This window comes from Macrobrachium nipponense, chromosome 18 (assembly GCF_015104395.2).
Source record: "Macrobrachium nipponense isolate FS-2020 chromosome 18, ASM1510439v2, whole genome shotgun sequence".
Lineage (NCBI taxonomy): Eukaryota > Metazoa > Arthropoda > Malacostraca > Decapoda > Palaemonidae > Macrobrachium > Macrobrachium nipponense.
This window is the reverse complement of record NC_087211.1, coordinates 74,002,328-74,008,993: the sequence shown is the minus strand read 5'-3', so window position 1 is coordinate 74,008,993 and position 6,666 is coordinate 74,002,328. Positions and strand designations below refer to the sequence as shown.

The 6,666-nt window shown below is 35.7% G+C and overlaps 1 long non-coding RNA gene across 1 annotated transcript in view; it reads right to left on the bottom strand.

Annotated features, from left to right (window-relative positions):
• Positions 1-5,763: 5,763 nt before the first annotated feature.
• The window catches only part of LOC135196842 (uncharacterized), a 2,004-nt gene continuing 1,101 nt past the window's right edge, over positions 5,764-6,666 (bottom strand). Inside the window, exon 2 of the long non-coding RNA XR_010310486.1 lies at positions 5,764-6,017. This is a non-coding gene — a long non-coding RNA (uncharacterized LOC135196842). The remainder of the gene's footprint in view (positions 6,018-6,666) is intronic.

Below are 6,666 nucleotides of genomic sequence, written 5' to 3'. Positions count from 1 at the left end.
TATTTTCATATTTTGAATTATTTAATTGCTTGTGGTTATGATTTAAGTGCTGGTGGTTAACTCTGTATTGATGTTTAATTTTGATGCTTGTTTTATTTTGATGCTGACTAATTTTGAGCATATTAATTATTTGGAGTAATGCTGCTGGTTCATTTTGAATGTCTTTAATTTTGTGCCTGATTATTTATTTAAATAACGTTGCATATAATGATGTAAATGGTCTGTTAATTAACTTTGTATTAATGTTAATTTTGGTACCGTTACTATTAGTTTTGGTAAAATTCAATTTTAGATTTATGGACTGTTATGCTGCTTTTAAGTAACTATATATCCACTTATGGATGATCTGATTTCAAGGGTATTGACTGACGTACTGACTCATTTGTGTAAAAGTGTAAATACGATATTGTAATAAATTAGTTCAAGGTAACTTTATTTTGTTGTTTAGTTCCTCCCTCCGTTGCTGTGCTCTTATCTCTGCCAGTTTTTCCAGTCCCAAATGTTCTAAAACTTAAAGAACCTGATGAACCATTTAGGGTTCATAACACAATAGAAATCCGTAGTGTAAGCCTACTCCCTCTCTCTATTTTCCCCTACAAACAGGTCGATACCATCATTTTTACCATCTTGTATATTGTTTGATTCATCCCGTGAGTTATCGCAACCCTTTATAAATGGCTTTAAACATGCATTTTCAAGTACATAATTTAGAAATTCGCGATGTTTAAATATTATTTACCAAGAGGGAGAAGCCAATAACGCATAATATATTTCACGGTGTATCTCATTTGAAGAATTTATTGTTGTTAAATTAGTGTTGCATTATGTTTAGATGTATCTGACTAAAATGTATGTCATAAAAGCCGTGAGCTGTGAAATTGAGAAGAAAGTATTTCTTCGGCATCGTGACTGGCGGCAGTAATGGATATAGGACTGAGGAGAGAGCTAAAAGGCGTGGCTTGTGACGTCATGGATCGGCTCCACGCGCTTTGATTGGTCCTAATTTTCCCCATCCCTAAACTCTTCCAGACTTGGGAAATATGCAGCCTGGTGGGGGGGCCTGTGTTTGACACACGATCATGGCTAATTTTAACTTTAAATGAAATAAAAACTACTGAGGCTAGAGGGCTGCAATTTGGTGTGGTTGATAATTATAGGGTGGAATGTTCAACATACCTATTTGTAGCCCTCTAGCCTCAGTAGTTTTCAAGATCTGAGGGCGGACGAACAGACAAAGCTGGCACCGCAATAGTTTTCTTTAACAGAAACTAAAAAAGGTGGTCTATCATAACTAGAATTTGACCACAAATGTATCTGAAAGTTAAAGTCAAGGTCAAATTAAGGTCTGGGTGCAGGTCATGCAGGAATCTTTCGGTAAAAGTGCGTATCAACTTGCAAGCAGGACAACTCTTACCTTGGCCAACTCATACCCTACCAACTCGTACTTTCTCGAACTCGTACTTTCGCCAACTTGTACCTTTACATATATAATATGAATAAAGATTGATTACAATATTTTCAAGGAATATTTTACATATTTTATATATATATAATATATATATATATATTATATATATATATAATTATAGTATAATAACTTAATTAGTGGTTCATTACTGGTGTTTTTGTAATAATTAAAACATATAACCAGTAACGACTGTTTGGGGTTAATTACCTATTTTGATCTTTTATGTAAATACAATGAAGACCTATTACTAAGCGGCAAGCACGTTCCAAGAGCTTTTGAGTAATTCTTGTACAAGCAACATATACCATCTATAAAGGTCTAAGGGCTGTGTAAACCAAGCTACGAGAAGGGATATATATACAGAACGAATCAAAAATGTTCATATTTCGAACACATGGTTCGTCCTCGGTGTATAGAATGTAAAAAGACAGTAACTGCACGACAAGAAGCTCTGCAGTGTGACACCTGTAATGGTTGGCAGCATCGTCACTGAGACACTGGTAAGTCTTTGTGTATATAATTACTAGAAGATGCCCGCGAAATCGCGGCATGCAAACATTTTGCCAAGTCCGACAAAAAGATTATGATGAAATTAGTAGAGTTTTGTCCAGTACTTTCAAAAAAAAAATTTCAGTTTTTGTATATTAGAATATTTATTTTATTTACCATTAAAATTAAACTGTACTTTTTTCCAATTCCATTACAGGCCAAGACACAGGGTTGCCAGAACGTCTTCCGACCAACTGGTGACGTGGTTGAGACCTTAATCAGGGAACATGCGATCAGTACAGACTTTATTCCAGCTGGTTTTCTCCAGAAAGACATCACCGTGGACGACAAGCGTCATTTAATCTTTGCTAACAGTGACCAGTTGAAAGTCCTCCAGAAAGCCAAGCGTTGGTTGGTTCATCGACGGAACCTTCAAGATAGTCAAGGAGCCGTTTACACAGCTACTGACCATTCATGCCTTTATCACTGCCAATAACAGCACCAAGATGGTCCCTCTTGTGTTCATCATGATGTCGAGACGACGAAAGATTGACTATATTCCAGTAAGTGCTTTTTTACTATTATGATTTACTAGTGAGTGACAAGTGAAGGTAACTTCAAATTCAATTTCTGATATATTCAACATGAAGATAAGATACGTGCTTAAGTTGAATTTAAAAAAAATAATAACAGTTGAACTCATAGAATATTTTTGTTTCAGGTGTTTCAGGCTGTTAAGGACCTTCTTCCGCAGACCAGTGTGTGTGGCTTTGTTGCGACTTTGAACCAGCAGTGTGGCAGGCTCTCCGCCAGGTCTTCCCAGCTAAGATGATCAATGGGTGTCTGTTCCACTACCCCCAAGCTGTCTTCAGACACGTCCAGGAGCTTGGACTACAGGTAAGACATAAGCAAAATTTATAAACAGCATTTTGCAGCTACCTATTAAGGTGCCAATTTACCAGAGGTGCTCTAGCCATAAGGTCGAGAATACCAAACATTATATGAATATCACAGGACAAAAATATATTTAAAATAAAACATGAACTTACAAACAAACAAACATATAGAAAGATAAGAAAAAGAAAAAAAACAATAATAGGTTTGTAAAAACACAGTTTCATCTCTAGTTGATCTTGATATACGTATAACATTTATTTTGTTTATGCTTATGTATTTATTTAAACGATGCTTGATTAATTTCCTTTTCATTTTAGCCTGCCTACCGTCAACAGGACGTCGTCTTTAATTTCACAAGAAAACTGATGGCTCTTCCGTTCTTACCAGGGGAACATATCCGCCCAGCGTTCAATAAGTTAAAGGAACGAACAGACCAGCACTCCATGGGAACCACTCGTGCAGTACATCAACGACACGTGGATTACTAGTACCGTTTGGCCAGTGGAGTCGTGGACAGTATATATGCAGCCAAACAGGACTAACAACGATGTGGAATGCTGGCATCGACGTATCAACAAGAAAGTGGGTGACGAGAAACAGCCATTCTATCTTCTCATACCAAAACTACACGCAGAGGCCTCCCTCCTGCCAGTTACAGATGACGATGGTCTCTGAGGCCAAGCTTACCAGACACCAGAGGTCTTCAACAAAATACATTCAGACAAAGTTTTTCGATCTGTGGGACCAGTACAGCCGTAAGACCATCGCACCCAGTAACCTTTTACGTAGTTGTGGCCAGTTAAATGGACCATCTCCAGACCTGTAAAGACACTTTTGTCAACTGACTTTGTGGTATATTTGATATATTAACATTCTAATATATGTGTGTGTGTATTAATTAATATGTTGAAGATGTTAATGATGCAATAAATACTAAAAACCTTACGCTTTTTATAATAAATTCCAATTGGTGGGTTGTGCCCATCATGTAAAATTCGAAGTTTTTACTATTATATATATATATTATATATATATATATATATATATATATATATATATCTATATATATATATATATAGCGTATATATATATATATATATATATATATATATATATATATATTATATATATATATATAGATATATATATTATATATATATATTCTTGATAATATATAGATTGAAGGTCCCCAGCTTGATTCTATGACAGAAATTAATCACCACGTAAAGGAACAAAGAACCATACTCCCCCCCCCCAGAGTTTTATTTCCTTTTTTCCATGGCTACAGAGTTCATTATACAAGACTGTGCGTTTTGCCACATCTAACCGAAACCTACATTGGTGACTGGACATATCGAATGAAATAGATCATAGCGCCTAAAGAAACTGATCATAATCAATTACACCTTAGTGCAAACATTCCTCAATTACACCACACACACACACTTTACGCCGCTGAAGAGGAACCGTCTGGAGAGAAATCGTATACAGTTTTTAGCAGATGCGAGAAAACATTAACTTGTTTATTTTTCCTTCCGAAGAGCCATCTCCGAATGCACGCAGTTCGAATCAAGGGCCTTGGTTAAAAATGATCTCGATGGCACCTGTGGAGCACTTTGTCACGCTTCGGTAAATGAGACGGAAATCTGGTCGTTTAAACCAACACTTTCGAGTCTTTGGACGTGATTAGCCTGAGTTATTTGAGCAAGTGAAGAATATCTATATAGAAACACATGTCACCATAAATGTCGGTTCCCCTTAGAACGTTCAGGTTTTCCGTTACAAAGTGAGCTAGTCTCACTCACTGACTGTCTTGTCTGTCTTTAGGGTCCTCGTTGTAACCCGTGGCCTCTGCTTCGAGACCTCTGAGGTTTTTAGCAAAGTTCTTTGTTGGTCCAAGGGGGTTACGTACCGAATAGGTCTAGCAATCCTTGGTTGTTAGCCATCGAAGTAAGGCCCCAATACACTGAACGATTTTCTGAACGACTGTCTGTATCGTTCGCAAAAACATTGTGTATGGGCTTGTATGAATGCAAAGGTGAGCGGAGTTTCGTGTCTGAACGATCTCAGCGGGAATCTGTTACGACCAGGTTGCTGGCTTGCGACTTAATTCTGTCATACACAGATCTTTCAATGTATGGGTTTGTCTGCCGATATAACGCTATCGCGCGCGTCTCTTCTAGAGATGATGCCATGTCTTCTCGAGACAAAATCTTTGTTCAGACTGAAGTCGGTTCAAACTGTATGAATAGTGTGTGTGTGGGGATCGATAACGACAATCGTTCAGACAGTCGTTCAGTGTATAGGGGCCTTTAGCCAATGCTAAGGGAAGCGAATCCTCACGGTACAGAGGATGGGTCTAATTCGGCTCTTGTAAAATTGCCTGTGAATTCGAAAGATCTATCCGTGTATGGTGGATGAATGGTTACCACGCTCTCTTATCGTGGGTGGGTTTGAATCTCATCAAGACAGTCATGGTCATCGTGAATATGAACAGTGGATTTTGTATATAAGAATACTTCCCTATAACTAGCGGTGTCCAGGATAAGATGGAAGCATCATTTACTTATGATACGTGTGTAAGTTGAGATCAAAAGAGAGTTCCAGCCTTTCAGTCACTTTTAGATAAAATAACTTGTATTTTAGTTACTTATGGAGGCTTGGTGATCCTGTAAAAGTGTCTTAGGATGACGTTAGGACTATGTAACCTGTATTATCACCACTTGGGTTATCCTATAGCCTCTCCTTGTGGTCCTCTACACTCTTTGGTTCTCGTACAAAATTCAAACATATTTCTGTCATGTAACTCATGCAATAATTCTTCTGCATCAGTTTTTTATTGACTGTGAGACAGACATCATGGTAATTGGCAATTTCTTCCCTCCTCCAGGAATCCATTAAAATAACGCTTGAAAGAAAGAGTTTTTATTTCAATAGTTCTCAAAAGGTCAAAACTCACCTTTTATAAATAACATCAACAAAGAGAGAAAAGTGAATTTGTGATTATTTAGCGTGAGTGCATTCAGTTTTGAGTGCTTGGACAAGAGCAATAAGATCATAATGCAAAAAAACATGACTATTTCGTGTAATGAGAGAGAGAGAGAGGTTCGTCACCATCTTACATATTCCTCCATAACTCATGCCGGTTCGCGCAGGCCAATCACTGAAGAGCGAGAGAGAAGATAAATAATAATAATAATAATGATAATAATAATAATAATAAATAAGCAAATTAACGTTTTACTGATTACATCCTGAATGAAATACTGAGATTATTCATTACTGATTTTAATTCTTGTATGACTATTTATTACTGTTTCATGTTAATAATAATAATAATAATAATAATAATAATAATAATAATAATAATAATAATAATAATAATAATAATACTGGCAGGTGTCTATCCGTTAATTACCTTTAATATACCGACTGAAGGCCAAAATACTCACTAACGTTACCATGCCCGTTATTGACACCAACAAATCAGAAGTTAAACCAAACTAAACGAAATTAAAATAAGTTACTTAATTAATTACTAAGTAAAGAATAAAGAAATAAGTTAATCAATTACTAAGTAAATAAATAAATAAGTTAATTACTAAGCAAATAAGTAAATAAATAAATAAATAAGTTACTTAATTACTAAGTAAAGAAGTAAGTTACTGAATTAATTACTAAGTAAATGAGTAAATAAGTTGATTAATGAATTACTAATAAATAGGTAAGTTGCTTGATTACAAAGTAAATAAACAAATAAGTAAATAAAAATTAAATTACTGAATTAATTACAAAGTAAAAGAGTAAATAAG